At 44.2% G+C, this 20237-nt stretch overlaps 1 protein-coding gene across 2 annotated transcripts in view; it reads right to left on the reverse strand.

The window, feature by feature from the left end:
• LOC146772802 (SMAD family member 4-like) overlaps positions 1-20237 on the reverse strand; it is a 271678-nt gene that overhangs the window by 109514 nt on the left and 141927 nt on the right. The window lies entirely within an intron of this gene.

The following is a 20237-nucleotide window of genomic DNA, read 5'->3' on the forward strand; positions in this document are numbered from 1 at the left end:
TTTTCACACACTATTGTTTGTGCACTCTATAGTTTTATCAGTAAAACTGCACACCTGTGCAAATGTAATGATCATTTCCAACCCCGGGGAGGGAACTCCGCTCAGCCAGGGGAGTTTGGGGAGTTTTGCCAACTCTGTGCTCCGTTGGGAACACGAAGTTCAGGCAAAACTCTGACTCTGTGGCGGAGCGGAGTTAGCCCCTTAGCCCATGCGCCATGGCCCAAAATAAAAAAAATACCACTTACCTGCTCTCTGGTGTCTCCGGGCAGCCATCCTTCTTGCAGTCCACTCAAAACGTAAAACGTAGGGGTTTGCGACCGGCGGCGAGAGGAGACACCACAGCGAGGAGGAGGGTAGCCCAGAGACGCCAGGGAACGGGTGTTTTTTTTTCCTTTTAAAAAAAAATTTGGGGGTGGGACTGGGGTGGAGCGGAGTTCCACTGAGTTTTTTTTTTAACTCAGTGGAACTTCGTGGAGTGCCACTCTGCTCATCCTTGATCATTTCAATTGAAAATGTGTTTGCTGTAATGGCGGTGTGCTAACACACCATTCATACTCCACTCCATGCAACTCCAATCTAAAACACACTACTCCACGCCACGCAGCTCCACTCTGTGCCATTCTACGAAACTCCTATCTATGCCACTCTACGCCACGTGATTCCACTCTACAACACGTACTCCACGCCAATCCACAAAACTACTCCACTCTATGACATTCCACGATACTACACTCTACAATACTTGGTCCTCACCAAGCCACAAAACTCTACTCACACACTCACTGCTATACGATAGTCTATGCCACTCCATTTTATGGCACTCTATGTCACTTTACTCCACTCTGTCCTATTACACTCTGCTCCACAACACTTCATTCTATGTCATTCCACTTTATGGCACTGCACTCCACTCTACACCCCTTCACTCTATGACACTCTACCACTTCATTCTACACAGCTTTACGCCACTCCACACTTCACTCTACTCCACTCTATGACGCTCCACTCAAGGACACTGTGCCACACTATGACACCCTTTTCTACTCCACTCTACGACACTCTATGATACGTCCCTCTAACCCACTCTATGACATTCCACTCTACTCCACGCCACTCCTCTCCCCTCTACGCCACTCCATTCCCTGCCACTCTCCTCTACTCCACTAACATTTTGCCATGCTGAACGGCAGCCACGCTCATGTGCAACATGGCTAAAACATATTGGCAAAGCCAATAGCACTCGCATAGGCGAGACCTATTGGCTTTGCCAAATCTTGTTCTCCAGTGCTGTGAGGAAAGTGTTGACACTTTCTAGCTGGTCAAAGCAGGTTAAAAGTCTCATCCTGAGTCCCAGTGGGTGGGCACAATTTTGGTCTGAGTGTGGATGATCAGGGCAGACATGAGCCTGTCCTTGGATGGTCTCTCTGATCCAACGGTGCTGCTGCAGAGGTTGGGTGAGAGCCGGGCTGTGATCCTTCCTACAGCCCGTCTCTGTAGCATGAAACTGAGAGCCCTATGTCTCTAAACCTTGAATTATAGATCCGAAGAATAAGGACCCGATAACACGCGGCTATGAGACACCTGGGCATTCATAAATATCGGTGGCAGAATTCTTCCCTTAGTTTACACTTCTGGTGAAATCCTGCTGTTCCTAACAAGGGCCCAAGTTCAATCTTGTTCAGTTGAATCAATCTTTACTGCAAAATTGACAACAGAATTCGAAATCTATTAGGAAACCACCTGACCTTCCCCATGCCCTTCTGACATTCCTCTACCTAAAATATGCAACTGTATCCTTCTCCATCTAAGGAAATCTGACCCAACTTTAACAATGTACATCTTGAAATGGTCAAAGGAACCAAAAGCAGCATACTGCTTCAACACTACCTTACAGCTGCCCCCACATCCACAGCACCATTATATTAAAGCTCATGCCTACAAATGTTGTCTTGAGCAGCACTGTGTCAGAATATCTTTATTCAATTTGCAAAAGCAATTCTAAAAGTACAATAAAAACTGTAAAGAAAACATCAATAAATTCCTACACACAGCCTAAAATTCAGTAACAGAGAGAGAGCAGCACTGTACGGACTTTAACAAAACTTCACTCCAAGGCTTTAGGCAAAGCTAGTGGAGCAGCACTGCCTTGGATCTGACTAAGGACAATGACAAACTCCTGATAAACATCTGGCACACTTCTATGACTCTTCTCTCCATCTCCAGCGTGTGCCAAATTCTTTAAAAGCTTGGTCCCGGTCATGCTCTAAAACTGCCTACGTATCAGGCTGTACTTGTCTAAGTTACTTGATTAACTAAGAAAGATTTCAATTAGGCTGGCTGCTTCATAGAATTACAAAAGTCTTGGGTCACGTGGGGAGAAACATTAGGATAGGGTTTCACAGTGTAAAATGTAGCTTTTGATTTAATTAAAATACAATTTGGCCTTTTTTGAAAGCTGACATTTTGAACTGTAATAATGCACTCCGGAAAGGTAATCCCTGGGTTCCAATTCTGACCAGCACCCCTGATGCCCCCCATTAACTTGGCACAGGATAGTCATCAATACTTCTCCACTGCTCAGTTTCAAGGCATTGTGGAAACTTGTGCCATTGGACAACATGACCCCTCCATCAAAGGTTACTTAGGCAATCAGAAAAAGGGATGAGGATAATTCACTGTGTCTCATAGTAACTAGCACAGTCACAAGCCAAACAAGCATTTGCAATGCAATAGGTCTCGCATTTACGAGAGTTGGAGCTATTGGTATTGTAAATTACAATGCCTTTTTATTCATTTGTTTTGAAAACCTGCAAGCGGTGCATAAACACGCACTTTGTACGTATAGTCCTTGCTTACAAGAAGCAAGGCCGGCAGTAAAAGAGACTGCCAGCCTTGCTTCTCATAAGCAAGGACTATAAGTACAAAGTGCTTGTTTACGCACAGCTTGCAGGTTTTCAAACGCCTAAATAAAAGGCATTGTCATTTACAATGCCAATAGCTCAAACTCTCGCAAATGCGAGACCTATTGCATTGCAAATGCTTGTTTTACTCTTGGAGAGTTGGGAGTTATCCTAAAGTTGAGGCACAAGTCCAAGATGCCGCTAGAGCGACCATAATAGGATCGAAAAAAGCTCAGGACAGACCAAATAGAATGAACCTTGATGGGCCCCATGGTAACCCTGCTATTCGCTGACATGTTGGAACTTTGCGGAAGATGCAAAACTGAAAGTCTAATTGCAGAAAAGTAACGTTTTTTAAGGAGACATCTTTAAATACCTCAGTAAAAACTATGCGTACACAACATTCCTCGCAAATATATACTAATGCTTCTTGTAAATTAATAAAATACAGATTCATTGTTAACAAATGACATCCTAATATTCCCTCCAGCTGGTGCAGTGGCGAGGAAAGGACTCCGTTTAAAGATGGCGGCTCCAGTAGCATATCATTGTGGAACAAGTGTAGCATGGCTCCCCCTGCCTCCCCCTCGGGTGAGTGGTGGTGCAGGGACAGCAGCCACGTGACCTCCGCGGGATAATGCGAGTCATGTGCCTGGTAGCTCACTCTCCGGTCAGGCAAACAATAAGAGCTACATAGAGAAGAGGAAGGTGTTTCGGAAATATACAGGCAGCAAGCAACGCAGGACTCGAAGACAACTTAAGTTCAAATATGGACTGCGGGGTGATCACCTCCAAAACCGTACTCATTCTGCTCAGCCTCATATTCTGGGTAAGCGTGTTCTTTCTAAGCAGTGGAAAGTTTAAACAAGCTGTCTCCGTGGAGCCGATGGGGAAATGGAAAGTGAAAGTGCATGAGGCTGACTTGCCTCGGAAGTGGGACAGGAGATGTGCACGGCGCATGGCTGTACACATCATTGCAAGCGCGTCTCCACAAGCGCGTCCACAGACTACAATCGCCAAAAGCCCTGCGCGTGTCCATTTCCTGTCCCACTTCCGAGGCAAGTCAGCAACAATAGATCTCGCTGGCGACAGCGCTTTCGTGCTGCGTTAGCCAGGCGAGACCTAAAACCTAAAAACAGAGTAGAGTGTGTTAGGAGGCTTTGTAGTCAGTCAAATGATTTCACAATATTCAGCCATGAGACAGTGGCAATCCTCCTTGGAGTAGCAAACTAGCAGCACATACTAAATAGAGACAAAGGATTTATTTAAAATTAAAAACCGAATACGGGGCAACCTGGTATTTCTAGGAACCTGGGTGCACATTAATTACAGTAGGAACAATGGTTCCCCCAGAGGAAGCTCTAGACCTGTGCTTCGTAGGCAGAAAGCATGTGCAGGCTAACCAAACTGGAAAACAGTTGTTTAATTGCTGTTCAGATTTTCAATATAACAAACAGGTGGTCAGACAACAGCGCAGTGATCGTGTTTTGGGAAAGAAGTGAACAATAAATGCGCAAATGTACAAAGAACAGATAATGATGACTTAATGTGCTCTTGATTTCAGAAACAAAGACTCAAATTTCGAGTACAACTTTGACAGCCCACAGTTTACATCAGTTAAAGTCAACATAAAAATGTGTCGACGTTTCGACTTCATACAATCAATTTCTAGTGGGGTCTTCATCAGAACCATTCAGGTAGCAACCTCTCACCATGGGTCATATGCACACAAAAAAACCTCTTGGCATGTATGTTTCACAAAGTGCAGTACAACTCTTTTGATTCCTCTTGGTGCGATCACTAATGATAGAGCTATTCAGGTACGTGCTGGAGCAGCCAGCATCTCGAAACTAATCACTCAACTAGACCACCTACCAATCCGGCTTCTAGACAAACTAACAATCTCCAACCGCTCAGTTTAGGAACACAAGACAGATCTTGTATCATCTAACCGCTTAACCAGCCAGACCCTAGCTTCTGATAACTGGTAAGACCTCCAACTGGTCTGTGAGAAAGAAACAAATCTTCGGCTCATCAATAATTTCTCAATAAGACAACTTTTTGCTGGAGGTGAGGCCTGACACAAAACATGGCTGATGTGTCCCCAGGCACTCTCAGTAGGGATATAAAAGTAAGTTTCTTTTCCTTTGAATTCAAGACATTTGCTTTCTGAATGGCTTCGAAAGAAGGTATTAGAGAATTAGGAGTTGGAAAATGGAGTTCTTTAAAGGAGGCAGATAGTCTGGATTTGACTTGATGGCCGTAAAGTTTTGCCTCCCCTTTCCCTAAATGGCTGATGAGGAGGACAATGAAGAGAGGACCAAAGGGATTAGGTGATTGGCATCAATGGGCAGATGGGACTTTGATTGTGGCCGCAGTGTCACCCGCGCCCCCTATCTTACTTGAGGATTACCCAGAGAATCGAACTTGAAGTGCAGTTACTCAACTGGCACTGGCCCTTTATCTAAGGCACATAGAGAAGTACCCTTGTGGATTCATATAGAAAGAGACCTTCTGGGATCTAATGAGAAAAGGATTGGATTGGTCACTGGACATGGTGCCACTAATATGCATTTTAAGCACTTATTAGTGCCTGGATACCCCCACAGGAGATTGGCTGCGCTTTACAAATCCGAGCTAAATGACTGATTACACTCCTTCCAGTATAGCTGGAAAATAGCACATCAACTGCTGAAGATATCGGCAGAGCTCCAATTAAAAACACCAATAAGGCGCAATATAAATTGGAGATAAAGAAGAATGATCATAGAAGAGTGATAAGGAGCAGAACGTCCGATATGCTGTTATTGTAGAACGACGAGTTAAATCATTTTCCACGCTGTGCAGGAAATTTAGACAACCACGCTCATAACACTGCTGGTACTAATAACTTTCCTATTGTCTTAAAGCAACAATGGGAACTGCACAATTCTTTCTACTGTCATCACCTATATTGCAAACTTAACGAATTGGAAGGAGTTTGGATACCCCATTTCCTGGCCTCAATTCGGCCCTAATCCCAAAACTTTTTCCCAATAAAATATCGACTGCATTATGTAAATAGTGGGAGGAACATCTCCAATGACAATTTTCTGAAGATGACTGGAAAGAGTTAATGGCAAATCATAATACACACATAATAGAAGTTAGATGCAAATTAATGTATTTTGAGGTTCTCTACCGAGGGCACTGCTAATCAGCATGACTCCACCGGGTGAAGATTTTCTATTATTTAAATTACTGGAAGTGCAGCTGCCCTAACTGTGACATCGTCCACGTGTTGTGGGAAATACCCTCCTTTTCTGGCTATTGGGAGTCCATATGGTCCATGGCGACATCAGACCTACACGACATACCCATTGACTGCGAGGGTCATTATGTTACATGACTTTGATGATCTTCCTACACTCTCTCGACACACCCATAGATTGTTAACAACAGTGCTAGATGTAGCCAAAATTGGAATATTAAGACATTGGAAGGCCCCATCAACCCTGACATATAAAAGATCAGCTGGAAAAAATTTACAAAATTACCGAGAGTGATTGCTAAGTTGAACGATAAAAATGTCTCAATTTGAGGAGGCATGGAGTAACTTTTTAAGGGAAAAACTTGATCACGCTGCTGATGGAATGCCTGCATGGGCAACAATAAAGGATATTAGGGAGATTGGATTCCAATGCAATTGGAGACTTCAAATATGACCTGAAGGGGATCGGCTCCCGGGAACTGACTCCCGGTATGATAGGGAATTGGAAAAGGAACAATTCCATAGATGTCAATGTGTGATTTGTAATAATGTGATGTATGAGCTGGAGATGGGGGGGGCTGTAAATTAACTAGAATACTATGATTTTAACCAGGGTGAGATTCTGTGAGTAATAAGGGATTAGATCAATCTGAGGGAAGAAGCCATACAGTAAATAGATCCATACGTATATATATGAGGTGCGGCAGGAATATGCAAGATTTAGATTCCCCTAAATATACTCTTGCTCCCCACAATATTTTTATGACTTAGCATATATCACCCGAGAAGAGACGTACTGGAGGGTGAAGGGACTGTAATGCGAGGGGGAAGTTTCTTTGTTTGTCTTTACTTTGCTCCTACCGGGAGGGTGTTGTACTTCATATTTGTCCTGGTTTCCCTACTCTTCTATTTCGTTCTCTTTACCTTGTCCTGCAGAATACTCATGTACAGATGGAGCAGCCATGACTTCATTATATAGAATTATGTCAATTTATCTGTAACATTGGAAAATTGGTGCTTATCTGATGTGTATTTATATTTTCATTACTAATAACAAGAACTAACAGAGGCGAAAAAGAGAAATTGACTTGCGGCAGAGTTTTAGGGTGTGGAGGGTAGAGAGAATGAAGACTAATGTGCCATCCATGGGAATTGTTCTGCATCAGGCAGTAACAGTGGAGGAGCTAAACATGGGCACGCTCACAAGAAGGAAAACCTACACCAGCACATCCTGCTTGATAATGCAATCAAAGCCACCCAATTAGAAAACTGATTGGAGGGCATCATAATATCCAGCAAGAAAATGCACAAGAAAGGAAGAAAAGAGGGCTCCATGAGCAGGGCCTAGATAGGACAAAAGTGGATAATGCTACTTTTGGTGGAGAGTAGTTCCCACTAGCATTGGTAGACTGGGAGAGGGGTCGCTGAGGAGGAGCCTTGAGCATTTTGGAGGTCCTGCAGCACCTAGTGGAAGACATAGATATGGACGTCAGCTCACAAAGGTGGGCTGGGCCTGGTCCAGGAGACGGTCATGGTTTGAACCATATTGTTGTAAAACCCCCGGTGAGGAGTGACAAGATGCCTTTGCATTGGAGGCCGAGCGAGAATCTATGATAGAGAAAGCACAAGAGGCCCCTCTGAGCTGGAGGCAGTGTTGCGAGACAAATTAGATGTTCGGGTATCTCTTGAGGTCTAGTGGAAGTGACTCTTTTGAGGTTCTTGCCTTTGGCCTAGACTACAAGAACAGAGGGAAACCTTCAGCATGTTGGGAGAGGGTCAACGTTTAGATCCGTCTGTGATTTTCACTGACCAAATAAGGTGCTATAGATGGAGAGCCACTGGACGTACCAGATCTTGAACCCTGCAGAGGAGCTGGAGAACTAGTATGCCTAAAGAGAGACAATGGACCATTCTATATTGTATGGATGCGGGTGGCTACCTTGTCTTATTTTATCCACCGATTTGAAGTAATAAGCCACACGCCCCCTTTCCTACTCATTTATTTCTCCAGCATGGGTCTCCACGCACCCCTAGCCACAATCTCTTCAGTCTTTTCCCATTTACTGCATTGTCCATTCTTTCCATATTCCCTAGCCATACCTGCTTATGCTACAGTTTCCCAATCTAGTAGACTGCGCTCCCTTCACGACAGGGTCACCATCGATGACACACCACTTCTTTCTCCAAATCTCGACAGCCCCCGCCATAAACAATAGCACTGGGTACCATACACTCAGGAAGTTGTCTCTCCATAGTCATATTTTTCCAGCCCTTCCAGTGCCATGTTGTGCTACAGTCTTGTCTCCAATGCCTTGTTATCACCATCCCAGGCTTAAATAACACCTGTAATATCTACTTCCATTCTGTTTAGTCAATGTCCTCCTGTAACGCAATGCATAATGCCTGGAGTCACAATGCGAGGTGCGCATGGGACAATATTCATTTAAGCCCTACCAATACATTGTTCCAAAAATTCTTGATATTGAGGAATGACCAGCAACTTTGTAATGAGGTACCCACCCACTCACACATTACCCTCAACATGCTTCTATTATTCCTGGAGCCACCTAATACAGTTTATCAGATGGAAGCGACTCTGTTGTCATGACCTTCATCAAGGATTCTCTGTTCTGCATTGCCATGCTATTTCTTGTTATGTCGTTAAATAGCATTTCCCATGCATCCAATGGTTTGTCCCTTGCTCATGCCTTGTCCTACATCAACATATATCTAGCTTAACTTTACTTCTCATAAGGGCTCAGTAACTATCCCGTATACCTCTGAAGACTATTCCACTGCCTTGCTGCTTATTTAAAGCGAAAATCTTGCTTTCCTGCAACCTGAGCTCTTTTAAGTCATAAAAGGACTTAACGACAATAAGAATTAAGATAGCTAGAGTTTGGCACCCACCCTTGTTTTTACCTTTTGAAAGATATTCCTCATCGCACTGGGCACAACCCTGGATTAAAATGCACCTGTTGCTATAACCAACATATAACCACAGGTTTAATTTAATCTGAAAAGAATCAGTCAGTGATCTTCACTTCTTCAAGCCAAGACACATGCAGGTACAGGAACTTGTAGTTGACCCACATCAGTGTAGGTAAACTGGAAGAACAGTCCACCCACTTATCACTGGTAACTTTCAATGTATGTGACAGACTTAACTCACCTACTATCAAAAGTATCCTTCCATGTAGTGTTATCTACAGTCCGTCATGGTGTATGACCAAGTTATCCTTTCTAACTTTGTAACCTTAAACCTCCGCAAGGGTCATGAAACTGTCTACCTGAAGTGGTATTGAGGTCATGGGGTCTGCCAGTCTATTTTATGCTTTAGGCTAATGGTTCCTAACCTGTGGTCCAGGGACCCCGGGAGGTCTGCAACATCTATTCAGGGGGTCTGTGACTTTTTTGAAGGAGTAAAATTGAACATTTAAAAACATTTTGTCTGTAAATGTGAAGGAATCTGAAACTAGAGTGGAAAATTAAGCTGCCTCCTCCGATTGGTTCGTGGGAGCAGTGCAAGTGCATCAAACAGGACATAGTATGGACGATGGATAACCTCAATTAAATTAAGAAAAGTGCAAACCTTCCAATTAAAATTATAATTTAGTTTTTTTGTGTATAATTCTTTCTGAAACAAATAAAATACTTCATCATTTGTGTATGTGTCTTGTAAATGCTTGTTTCTGTATTTTTGTGTATGTTTTGTAGTTCAAATCATCGAAATTGCTTAGGCTGGGATCCCCGGATTCCAATATTGACTCAGTGGGGGTCCCCGGATTCCAATCATGATTCAGTGGGATCCCTGGATTCCAGTAATGAATAAGAGGGGTCCAAAGAAATCAAAATGTTACGAACCACTACTTTAGGCCGTCAAATTCATTTTCTTTGATTTGTTGGGAGTTTATGAAAGTACTCTTTTTGGCATGATTATCCCCACCTTTTGCCTGACACTGAATGCAAATTTGACTGACTGTGCACTGGGTTCCTGATAATCAGGTTCTCTGTGCCTGTGTTCTTTCCCAAAACTGTACCTTTGTTTCCACAATTGCCATACCTTTGGCCCACATGTAAGCTCCTTGTAAAAGGTACCACTGGTACCAAGGACACTGTGACCAGAGAGGGTCTCTAAGGGCTTTAGAATGTATTGTGTGACCCTACGGGACCCATCACCAAACACATGCACACTACCACTGCAGCCTGCGTGTTTTGGTGCAACTAAAAGTGAAGAGTCGACCTGGCACACATCTCTGTGAATAAGGCCTGCCAGCAATGCCAGAGGCATAGGTAAGTCACCCCTACAGCAGACCTTACAGCCCTGAGGCAAGGTGCATTAAACCTCTGGCAAGGTCATAACTGCATGAGCAGATATGCCCCAATAGTGTCTAAGTCTATTCTTAGGCAGTATAAGTGCATGGTGAAGCAATACCAAGCACATGGGCTGAGAGCTTGTCAATAAGAGTTCCACAGCTCCATGATGGTTTCACTGAATCCCAAGATGTTTGGTACCAAACATCTCAGATTAATGAGCCCACACTAATGCCAGTGTTGGATTCATTAATAAATGCACTCAGAGGGCACCTCAGAGGTGCCCCCTGAAAACCTACCTAACTGATAGTGTGCTGCTGACTGGTCTGCACCAGCCTGCCACTTCCAGACATGTTTCTGACCCCTTGAGGTGGAAGCCTTGTGCTCTTGTGGGTTAAAACAAAGCCTGCTCTGGGTGGCGGTACTTCACACCTACCCCCATGCAGGAACAGCATTCAAGGGACTTGAGCCTCAAAGGCTTCCTTCCCTTTGTTATGCTAGCCAGGGCCTCTCAGCTAGTAGAAAAGCCCGCCCCCCCCCCCCCCCGACTAAGCCCCACTTTTGGCGGCAATGTCGGCGGGAAAATTAGTAATGAGGGGAGATGTATCCCCTCTCAGCCAGGCAACCCCTAAGGTGTCCTGAGCTCAAGTGACCCTCCTCCTTTGAAAATCCTCCATATTGGTTGTGAGGATTTTAGTCAATAGGATTAGGGGTTGCCCCCTCTCCAAAGGGAGTGGACATACAAAGGGTGTAGTCACCCGAAAGGTAAGTAGCCCATTGGCTACTACCTGCCAGTACCTGGAATGCCACTAAATTCAGTATTTAGGGGCACCCCTGAACCTTGATCCTCAGATTTTTGGTGACTTAAAGAAGAAGAAGGACTGAAGAGCCGTGCAGCAGTGAAGACTCCAGATAACAACTGCTCCCAGCCTGTCTGCAGCCCTCGAAGAAACCTGTTCCAAAAAGAGACTCGTCCATCAGGCCCAGCAACCTCCAGAACCCTGGGAGGACTGCCTGCCTTCCCTAAAGACCAAGAACTCCAGAGGACAGCGGCCCTGTTCACAAAGAACCCCTTGAGCAGGGCTCCAGTGCCCTGCTGAACAGCACAACAAAACCCCGGACCTACCTCTGCACCTGATGCCTCCGGCCCGAGTTGAAGTGGTCCACCTGTCTTAAGAAGGTTCCTCAGCAGTCCTGAGCTCAAGTCCACCCCAGAGTGACCTGTCCTGGACTCCACGACGACACCTGCAGCCTCAACACAAAGGACCCCCTAACCGCGACCGGTTCTGGTAAGGATCTTCCGACCTCAAAGGACACCATGCACCCACAGCCTCCAGGCCTTAGGGAGCCGGATCAATGGAGCCCTGGTGCCCTTCAACATCCCAACTTACCTCCAGAGCGACCGGTTCCCTTTGTCCAGCCTCCTGGTCCGAACCTGCAGGCTTTGTTCTAAATCTTTCCTCTACATTGCTTTGCATTGGGTGCCCGACACTGTGTTGGTACTCTTCACCCGGCACCCCAGTGCTGGTCCTAACCTCCGGAGATTGACCCCCAACTCCTGATTTTACTCACCTGCAACCGGAACCTCTTTACGTGCCTCTAGTCCCCTTTGACTAACATTGGGCCCCAGTAACCGAATTTGACCTCTGCACCCGACTGCCGCTGGTGGTGCAGTCTCTAACCCTTGCCTGGTTCTAAAACCCGAAGACTGGATTTGTAAGTCGTGTACTTACCTGTGAAATTACAACATTGTTTTTCCTCCATAGGTTAACATTGAACTGTTTGAGAAATGCACTGTGTCCACTTTCTATACTTAATAATAAAAACTGAGTTTACACAACGTATTTTACTGCAACAAAGTATCTTTGGTTCTAAGTAATAAATATTCAAAAAGTCATATTTTTACAAAAAACTGGTCCCGAATTTAGTCATCGACTGTGTGTAATCATTTCTTGCCTACATGTGTGCAACAAATGCTTAACACAGCCCTCTGATAAGCCTAACTGCTCGACCACACTACCACAAATGAGAGCATCAAGCTTTATCTACTTTAGCCTCTGGGGATCCGCTGGGCTCTGTGCAATACCTTACTTTGGTAAAGTATATACAGAGCCAGCTTCCTACAGACACCTGGGTTCAAACTGAGCAAGCCCGATCCATGATACTCTCAATCATAACATTCTGGTATTGTTACCACCTATTCGGTGGGAAAGTTGTGTCAACAATGGTTGGAACATTCTACACTGCCTGCAGTGAAACAACATCTTTCTCTCCTATCCAAAGACATTATCTTGTCAGAGTTTATTTTGGGTCCTAAATCTCTGAGTTTTAAAAGATTTATTTGTGGTACCTATAATGAAATTTAGAAATTATCCCAAATGGAAGCTGCCACACGTTTAAGACAAATTGACCAAGATAATATTCATTAAGTGCTTGCTGTTGTTGATACTCGTATTATTACGCTGTCGTCTAGTATTTACAATTGAAATAACATTGTGTCTTCTGTTATTTATATTATGCAAAGTGACCTGTCAACATTGTATAATGGCAAAGTCAGATTAGATCTATCCTGAAATTTGGCTGGACACTTCAAACACTTACAAATGGGAGCGTACCATGACATTATCTTAATTGCAGTAGTTTATTTTTGCCTTTTAATTTAACACACAATCAACAACTGATGGCAATGAAAGACGCAAACTACACAATGCTGCACTTAGAGAAGTTAGAATAGCTTCCATTAGCTACAGCTGAAACATCTTCAGCTGTGTGGTTAATCCATTGCATTATCTCTTTACCTATTTTGACATTTCAATTCACGGCTTGCATGAAACATTTTCCTGTTGGTGGATATGAACTTCTCAGAGGCAGCTTCATTTATGAGTTGCCGTTACTTCCCTTCTCCTATCATGAACATGCCAATAAGGAAGTTTTCCTAACTGGGTAGGAATTTGACTATTCTGTTGGACATTCACTTGTTTGCAAACATGTTAAAATCCACAGTGCATTTACTGTATCAGCGTTGAATATAGCCTTTTATTTAAAAGGAATACCAGTTCCCCAATACTTCCACTTAATACTGTCCTTTCAAATGGAAGTTTTTTATTGCTTAGCGATCAAGATTGTTGCGGTATGCAAGCAGGAGTTCCCCACATCTTGTCCGTGTCCCAGCTCGTCACTTGTTGCAACAACATCCTATTCCCCCCACGCCTGGAATTGTAGATAGCTCTTTGTGGCTTTCTATTCCAACTTTGAAGGCAGATTTCAATAAGATAAAAAGACTCAAAGCATTACTGTTTCAAAAAGAGGTAGCTCTCACATCTGCTCGCAAAACCTGTGAACTGCAGGTGGCTATAACTTCTAGTGAAATACAGACATTGTTAAATACCAATCTTCCCCAACATTTCGGTGAAGTAGTGCAGTGGATTTTTAATGCCTCTAACAGGGCCGGTCTCACACACTTTTTTTTAAAGCTGTCAACTTCAGCCTCGTCAGTTTCTTCCAAACTGTCTTTGAAATAATACTGGCATTTGATAATTCCTTTTTTTCCAGTGAATTCGGATTATTTCTGTTACTTTTATTCCTCATTTGCATCATTCTCATCCTATTTCTGCTTTACCGCAATGGATGTTCCTTTTGCAGGCCCTCTGGAACTACAACTGCGGCAACACCATCGTGAACGCATGCTTCAGATTTTTTGAATATTTCTACTACAAGAGCTGGATCCTGATTAGTCCTTAACATTCGGGCATGCCTGGCTTACCTGCGTACAACCCATGTTCCACTGCCTCTGGTGCCCCTTTGAATGGGCAATGGATATTTGACTAGCTTCGCAGGCACCCTTTACCGTGGACACTGACTGCTAATGAGTCCCTTAGCGACACATTTTCAGCAGTGTCCCCTAGGTTTGCGGCTTCTCCACAATGCGAGGTTTGAGCCACTCACCTTCGAGGAAATATGTGCATCGGGACATGGATCTCGGAATACAGGCTCTACTAACATGGATGCAGGTTGCTCGGTAACTATCAGCACCGGCTGAGACCGAAGACCATGTCTATTCTTTGGAACTTGTGACTTAAGCTGTTAATCATCTTTTGCAGAGTTAGACTCCTATATGGAGTCCCTGGCCTATGAATTTGCAAATTATGCAATGGATTCCTCCAAAGCACCATAATTTGATTATTTTTTCTAAATTGACAGTTCATGCTTTAGTTTTCCAATTATAATTTTAATGAATTGCGCTTTGAGTTTTTTTATCTTTTTTTATTACATTTATATTTTCAGTGCTTTGTCGTGCTATTATCTTGACCAAAGGGGGGTGTTGTGTGTTTCTCACAAGACCCAGTGTTGTTTACCCTAAGCTAGCCCAATCATGCATGATGTAGGCAGCTTTGCTTTTGCACATGTTACTGAAGAATCATACTTGCCTTTGTGCCACATTATATTTTCACATGGAACAAGCACATGTTTTTGTATTTTATTATTTTCCTGGGATTTAGTCTGAACAGCCTAGGCAAGGTCCAACAACACTGCCCCTTGTTATTCTCTCTGGTCAGATACTAGCACCTAGACATAATAAAGGAAGGCAGCTGCTGTTTTTGAATACACACATCTTGCCATATAACTGAGGACAGGGGGTTGGAAAAACAGACACAGAGCGAAGGTCCTGGGAATATAAAGTGCTGTATCAGCTGAGATGTAGATCATCCACCCATGTATGCTTAGGTACGGGGTCCGCCACTAAACCCAGAGATCTATAACATATAACCACTTAGCTTCAGTAGTACGGGAGGGGTTAGGTAGATCTATCAGATAACATGACAGGGCTTTTCATGGTATAAGTAAACCATGTTATATCCTTTACAAGGGAGTTCTTAAGTTGATACCCCTGAACCTTTTCTACGAGACGTTCAACAATCATAGCACCTCTCTTCAAAGACACGTATTCCAGTCCTGGTGGGTCGTTTGAGTAATGCCACGTGCCGCATGTGAGGGCGGTGAGCCCTGGTCTATTTTGTCATGTTTTGGTCTGAATAGAGAACATGCCTGAAAGCTGTAGACTTTTAGCAGGAGGGTAGCCAGATGACTAAACAGTATACTTATTATTTTCTGCTAATTCTCGATGAGAAGAGGGACACAATCTAAATGAAGGATTCGTTATTATGTTAAGCCAAGATGGTGTCAAGGGGATGCAGGGAAAACAACCAGCTGCAGACCTCTTACAAAATGTGCATGTTTCAAAGGGGAGGGGATGTGGTCCGTCGGGTAGACTGCCGACTTTGGTGCTGGAAACCAGGGTTCGAGGCTCGGGGTCACGTCCACATCCTGTGATTCTGGGCAAATCACTTAATCTCCCCGTGCCTGAATGTGTAATGTAAATACGGTGCTCGTGTAAAGCGCTCCAATACCTTCGGGTCGAGTTCGCGCTATATAAATATGCAAAAAAAAAATATATATGTATCTTTGACTCCAAGTTTCTCTTCACGGTATCAGTGCATTTTTTAATACGTCCAGTAACCACAGTGGTTTTTTAAGTGTCGTTGTAACTAGAAATTCAACCGTCATCCTCCAGGTCGCCTTCTGGCTGCTGAGCCCACAGGCAGAAAAAAAAGAGTTTAAAGATGACGACTCCGAACAGCGCAATGTGGACTTATTTTCTTCTCGACGTCACTGACGTCCAGAAATAAAACTTCTATTTCGAGAATACTTCTAGATCCAACCACTAGATGGCGAAAACATACACAGCATGACCATTTCGAATAGCTTCCATCCTGGAAACTTACATCCAAACAGCAATACAAGGGAATATATGCTTCTGCTACCTTGGGGATGTTTTTTTATAAGGTCGTTGCAAAGGCATATGTATAGCTTAAAGACCACCTCACAGAAACCTGCACATCTGCCTCAGTAGGCGGTAAACACGTGCAGTGTCACTGTAGGCCATACACCTCTTTCTGCTGCAGGAAGAATATGGCAGCCTGCTCTTGAAAATATTTGCAGCTGTGGCAGCACACTGTGGGGGGCGCACTTCTGTGGTACAAGTATGCGCGGCTGTAGCACCAACGCATGGAGAGACCTCTCACAATGCAGAACGTTACACCCCTTGTGACACCGTTTCAGGAGAAAGCTATTTACACTGCAGACTTATAGTTAAGATCTGTAACAGCCAAATATGCTAATGTTCCAAAAAGCAGCATCCCTCTGTGACACCATTTCAGGGGAATGGTACTGAAGCTGCGGAGTTATATGTACCTGTAACACCAACGCAGGGAGAAATAGGGTTACCCTGTAGAAGTTAACACCACATGTAACACCGCTACAGGATAAAAGCACTTACACCACTGCGTGATATGCAACTATAATACCAACGCAGGAAGAAATATGCTAACTCTGCAGAATGTAACACCGCTTGTTACATCATTCAGGGGGGGAAGGGTACATGTACCACAGAGTTCTATATGTACCTATGTAACTTGTGCCGGTGGCATCTATGTAAGTACACTATGAAGAAGCTATATATGACCTCTGAAAGGGCACATATGTACATGCAGCACCCCTGAGGGATGCATTCAGGACATAGCTAAAAGAGCACCTGTAATATCACAGAGCAGGCCACGCGCTGCAGCTGCAATGCAAAACTGAAGGTCTACACTTCTGCCTGGGGGTAGTTGTACCGCAGAGGACACACAATAGTAACACCACTGCAGGGCAGTGCTTTAAATGGAAAAAAATAAGTGCAGGTACACACAAAAAAAAAAAAGAGTAGTGGGTTGGGGGCGGAGTTTGGGGCGGGGCAGGGGGCGGAGTTTGGGGCGGAGTTTGGGGCGGGACATGTTTTCCAATAAATGGCACACTGACGAATCAGTACTAGTGCTGCAGTTTTTTTTTTTAAAAGCATGAATGCATTGATGTAATCTAGAGGGCCGGGATTTAGTTTCATGCAAATCCCTCTCGTTTAAATTGTTGATGGGCGAAGATTTGCGCGCCATTAAAACAATGGGCATATTAACAAGCTGTGTCCCTGAACAATGTGGCCCAGGCTAGCGCCAATCAGGTTTTTTTTGTCACCTTCAGACCCCCTCTGAAAGGGAGCCTGCAGCGATACTCCACCTTTCACTCCAGAGAGGCACACGCAGCTCTGTGTTCTACTGAAGGCGAGCTGCTCTGCTGGCGCTTTTGAACCAGCGCAGCCCAGGCTTCAGCTCGGTTTCAAAGGCGCTTTAACCCATTGTAGGCCCTGCAGAAAGACCTGCCAAGGATGGAGTGCAGCACCAACCGCATCAAAACCGGGCCGTTATGAGTACCGGTACTCTCCTTTCCCGAGGAAACGTCCCGTACTCAAGGGGAGAAAATATAAAGGTGCCGGTACTCCGTACCGGTGAGTACCGGCCCATTTAAAGCACTGCTGCAGGGGGATATGTGCCTGTAACATCATGTAGGGTATATGTATTAATACTGGTAAAGGGGCATATGTACATCGACAGGAGTAATGTATGTGGCTGTAACAGGAAGGCGGGCGAATGTACTTCTGCCGGAGTATGAAAAGGTACGTTTAATGGAAAGGGGGTGGTTATGTACATCGTGCAGTTCTGTAGAGGGATATGCCCTATGATGTCCCTAGAGGAGGGTGAATATTACTACTACACTACAGACACGTGCTTCTGCTGACAGGGTACATGTATCTCCAACGTCACTAAAAGAGGAAATGAAGTTCAGCTGCAGGATCTGCACCTCCACCGCAATCCAGAAAAAAACAGTTTACAGGGTTGTGCCTTTGAAACACACCCGTGCTACAAGGGGTTATGTACCTGTAATATCGCTGCAGGGTGCTGTATATTTGTTGTGCAAAAAGAACAATTGATGGACAGAATGCAGAACAATGTCATACATTCACCCCAGTACAGAGATCTGGGCCTAAATCCATCGTTTTTTTGCTCACCATGCCATTCCAGTTTGGACCCAGCCATATGTAAATCAGTCTTGACCCTGTGCCTCATGGGAACACTCCAGCCCGAACTGCCAAGCCAGGTCCTCCGTGGACTGGAAACAAGCATCCTAGGTCCGGTTTCGTGGTTGCACCCCTCTTCAGCCAGGATAACTTGACTCCAGTGAGATGGAGCACGGGCCCACAAAATTTTTTAAATAGGTTTGATTTCTTTTGCAAGTCCTACGGCCTCATCATAAACACTGAGAAAACCAAATTAATCGTAATAAATCCTCCTAGACGTTTTAGATATGCTTTTAGTCTGGATGGTACCACGCTGGATATCGTTGATTCTTTCGATTATTTAGGTATTCGTATTGGGAAAGGGATGAAGTGGAGCCCTCACTTAACCAAGATGCTTCTATGCCATAAGAGGGCCTCTGGTGCCATTATTAGAGAACAACATCTCTCTACAAGCAGACCCGTAGCACCGGCCCTTATGGTATATGAGGCAAAAGCTCTATCTTGTACCATGTATGGTGCGGAAATTTGGGGTAATGAAAACATCCATGACCTGGTCAAGTCTGAGAATAAATTCATGAGGGACCTTATCTCTGTTCCCACATCATCCCCATTAAAACCTTTGTTTTATGATCTAGGCAGACATTCCATTCAGGACATTGCACGCCTCCGACCTTTACTATTTTGGGCAAGATTACGGAGGACACCAGAACTTGCCAAATATGCTGCAGGCCTAAGCGAACTCATACTAGCCGACACTGGGAGGAGGATTAAATGGATATCCCATGTAAGCGAATTGTTGAGAGCTATTGGTTATGAAGATTGTTGGGAATCCCAGTCACCTCCCTCGAAATTGGACCTTTAGAAGGCTTATTGGAGCTGGGTTAACACTAGAGGGCTGAGTAATGGTAATTTGGGGAAGTTGAGTGAGGCCTTTTTTGAGCACAAACCCTTTCGCAAACTGGAACCCTATCTTGATTTCATTCAGATTCCATTGGATAGATCTCTGTATGTGCGATTTAGATTAGGGACTCTACCTCTCAACTCCGTTACTGCCAGCTGGAAGGGCCTCACACACACATTTTCTGGTTGCCCGAGTTGTGCAGCTCCGAAAGAAACTATTCCCCATTTTCTCTTCGCTTGTTTTACTTACAGAAGAGTGAGATCTAAATGGCTGAGACCGATTTGTAGAATGCTGGGTAGTCGTGATCTTTCCACTGTGTTGCGCATTTTAAAAACAGACACTTCGTCTCTCATCATTGTATGTGGAATGGCCAAGTATCTGGGTCGTGCCTGGCTTCTCAGGAAAAAAAGACTTGCCACGCCTTTGCATTGAACTGTTTTTGTGGTTTGCCTCTTTTTTCCCCGCTACCTACACAACGGAATTCGTGTCTCTCTGCTCTTTGTATTTTGCACATTGTGTTTTATCCTGTGATGTAGTTCACTTTTAGATATATCTATGATCAATTTCTCTTTTTATTGTCAATGTTTACTTGATCCTTTTTTTAATCTTTATTGTATGTTGTGCTTTTATGATATTTTTATCGAATAAAGCTATACCTACCTACCACGTCTGGGCATACCCGTCCCACTCGGGGTGACAAATGCAAAAAGAACTATTGATGGACAGAATGCAGAACAATGTCATACATTCACCCCAGTACAGAGATCTGGGCCTAAATCCATCGTTTTTTTGCTCACCATGCCATTCCAGTTCAGACCCAGCCATATGCAAATCATTGCTGACCCTGTGCCTCATGGGTAAAGTCCAGCCCGAACTCCCAAGCCAGGTCCTCCCTGGAACAATGTCATACATGCAACCCAGTAC

This window comes from Triturus cristatus, chromosome 12, assembly GCF_964204655.1.
Source record: "Triturus cristatus chromosome 12, aTriCri1.1, whole genome shotgun sequence".
Taxonomy (NCBI): Eukaryota; Metazoa; Chordata; class Amphibia; order Caudata; family Salamandridae; genus Triturus; species Triturus cristatus.